Source organism: Arachis duranensis, chromosome 6, assembly GCF_000817695.3.
Source record: "Arachis duranensis cultivar V14167 chromosome 6, aradu.V14167.gnm2.J7QH, whole genome shotgun sequence".
Taxonomy (NCBI): domain Eukaryota; kingdom Viridiplantae; phylum Streptophyta; class Magnoliopsida; order Fabales; family Fabaceae; genus Arachis; species Arachis duranensis.
The window spans coordinates 27,739,174-27,742,310 of NC_029777.3; the positions used below are offsets into that span (position 1 = coordinate 27,739,174).

The 3,137-nt window shown below is 39.7% G+C and overlaps 1 protein-coding gene and 1 long non-coding RNA gene across 2 annotated transcripts in view; one reads left to right on the plus strand and one right to left on the minus strand.

Moving 5' to 3' along the window:
- LOC107493492 (NADPH-dependent alpha-keto amide reductase-like) overlaps positions 1-3,137 on the plus strand; it is a 14,985-nt gene that overhangs the window by 2,301 nt on the left and 9,547 nt on the right. The gene's annotated exons all lie outside the window — the stretch shown is intronic.
- Positions 1,009-1,512, minus strand: LOC127739784 (uncharacterized). The gene is made up of 3 exons (XR_008000526.1): positions 1,364-1,512; positions 1,211-1,265; positions 1,009-1,129 (listed from the first exon to the last, which is right to left on the minus strand). It is a non-coding gene; the product is annotated as an uncharacterized LOC127739784 (long non-coding RNA).

Genomic DNA, 3,137 nt, shown 5'->3' on the forward strand with positions numbered 1-3,137 from the left:
TTGGCTTTTAAAACTCAAATATCAACTTTGGCATGAAAACAATGCCACGCGTACGCGTACTCCACGCGCACGCGTGGATGGCCTTAAAAACTCATCGACGCGCAAGCATCATGAACGCTAATGCGTGGATTAAAAATTTGCCAAATCGACGCGCACGCGTCAACCACGCGTACGCGTGGATACTCTCGTGCCCCAGGCACAAATCTGGCACAGTTCTGGCACAACTCTCTGGAAAATGGCTGGGCATTGGGTGCAGCACTATTGGCGCGCCCGCGCACATCACGCGCACGCGTGGATGGCGTTTTCTGGAAGATCGGCGCGTACGCGCCAAGTGCGCCCACGCGCAAGGGGTTATTCTGCTAAAAATTTTCTAAGTTAAAAAAACTGCAGAATTCACAACTTCAACCCCCAATCTTCCGACGGACATAACTTCCTCATTTTAAATCGTTTTTCACCCATTCTTCAAACGACATGGACTTCCCGGATCCAATTTCATTTCTAAACAGATTTGGCACAAAACAAAGATCCGTAGTCCAAGTTATGTCCCACCAAAGTATGCCCAAAAACCATGTTTCCATATAAAACCACAAAGTGCCAATTTCAAAACAAGCCATTTTCAACTCTTTTCAAAATCAACCAAAACATGCCAATTTCAACCCTTTTGAAACCAATCAAAATATACCAAAATCAACATCAAGCCTCCTCAACTCATACATTAACACTTTACCACGAATCACAAAACCATCATATAACCATCTTTACCCATTCCAAGCAAATGGCTAAATTACAAACATATCAACATGTCATACATCCTTCCTCATCTCAATTTCCAACAATACTATCCCCAATCAACCATCATTATACATAATCAATATCATAATCACTATCACGTGGCTTCACCCCCAAATCAACCTTAATCATTCCACAAGCATATGTCACAACATACATATCTCTCATGCATTATCATACCATCAAGGCATCAATAATCATACTCACATATATGACCACCTTGTAGCAAAATCAATTGAGCCTCTTCTTTGGAAGTCTCCACCAACCTTAGCCCTAAGCCTCACCAAAGCTCCTCAAGCAACACCAATCTCCCAATTGTGCACCAAAACCATCAAATGCACTAACATAACCAATATCACATTCATACATCAACCTAGGGCTCATAAAGATGATAAATCACAAGGGTTTGAGCACTTCTTACCTCAGCCCATATGAAGTAGGGATAGAACCCACTTAGAATCCATGTTGGAGTATCCCTAAACACCCAAAATCACAAGATTTCAACACTAACTTCCCAAAAATGTGTAACAGTGGGGAAATTCGAAAACTGGGCAGAGATGAATGGAATACTCACCACAAAACTTAGATAGAAATGTAGAGGATGAGAAGAGCGACGCGTGGCCGCAAACGGCTCGTCAATCGGAGCTCCGTAGCTCAAGTTATGGTGGTTTGAAGATCAAAGAGAGTTAGGTTTTCTCTCTTCTCTTCTCTCTCCCAATATCAGCGCCCAACACCCCTTCTTTAGAGCAAAATGAGCTGAAATGATCATAACTAATGTTTATATATATTGGGTCTTGGGACCACTTAGGCCCAGTTCACTTATTTTTGTCCGTTGGTCCAATTTTGGACCAAAACCTTTAAGATTAGCGCTCTAAATCGCACTTCAAATATTTCTACCTCCCCTAATCATAATTCCTCATTTCTTAATATTATTTACTCATAATCAAATTTCTCAGCTGCAGTACCAGACAGGTCTCAGCCGGTACTGCCGGTCAAAATTCCACTGCGCGCTTTTACACAGGAAACTATGTCTTCCGACTCAGAAAAACTCACTGAATCCAAATATCATATTTAAATCATCAAATTCCAATTGCAAAATAAATCCAAATATTATATTTAAATCATCAAATTCCAATCGCCAAATCTTCCAACCATATTCGCTCCTACTTAACTCATTATTTAATTAATTTCGGTTAGACCGGGTATTACATTCTACCCCCCTAACAGAAATTTTCGCCCTCGAAAATTCCATCCATCCCTACGAGTACGCGAGCATAGTATGCCTTTATATTCAACACATAACAGTTCCAATGTCCTTTTACTCTGCGCGCTTCCGCTACCGCGCTCTGATTTTTCTATCTTCAAGGGTCTCGGTCATTCGTTCAACACTGACCAACAGCCTCGTTCCTTACTTTTATCGTCTCATCAACCCACACCCTATTAAATCTCAAATCATGTCATCAATAATATTGCCATCTTCGTTAATCATAGCCATCATCCCACATCACTATAATCAATCAAAGCTTTCTTCGTTTTTAGAATTCAATGAGTTTGGACTAAGAAGCTGACAAACTCTTAAGAATCCGCTTTCTTTTACTAATCTATAAAAGCTTTCGAGACACATCTCTTTTGTTGAAGTCACCCAGATCAAAAATCATTTTCAAAAATATAACCAACACTCCTTCAAATTCTTGGGAAAAAGAAATTCAACAGCACCTCCCCAAAAATTGGAGTTTACCACCCGTCACGGGTTCCCTCAAACCAATCTCAGTACCGCATCTGTATTGCAATTTAAAGATTTCCAAACGATTCCTCTGAAACCGATCATTACAAATCTTGATCTAAATCCAAGGTCACCATGACCAAACATCATAGCACTCATCTCTCAAACACGACAACTTACACTCAATCATCATCTAAATCCGACTATGCATCAATGATAATTTCCTCATCCATTTCAGAACCATTAAGGCTCACCGCCGCAATTAATTCCAATTATCGAGAATCAGTATCTGTATAAGCTCACTAAACTTTTAAGTACTCAAAGCATAAAGCATTTCTAATCATACTCCACTTTTTCTTATTATTACCATACTATGCTAACGCTTTTAGCAAGCTTCCGCTATGCCACTTTGATTTCTCGTCAAGTATTAGCTCCACCACTTATTTCCTCAAGTATCCAACCACAACTTAGCATGACTGGCATTTCAAATCAACATTTCCAAATCCATCATTTAGGACCATTCCTTATCTATTTAAATCAAAGGAACTAAAAGTCACGGGTTCAATCCATTTCGCCAAAAATCCAAAAATTAACCAACTATATAACAAACACAACACATCATTCT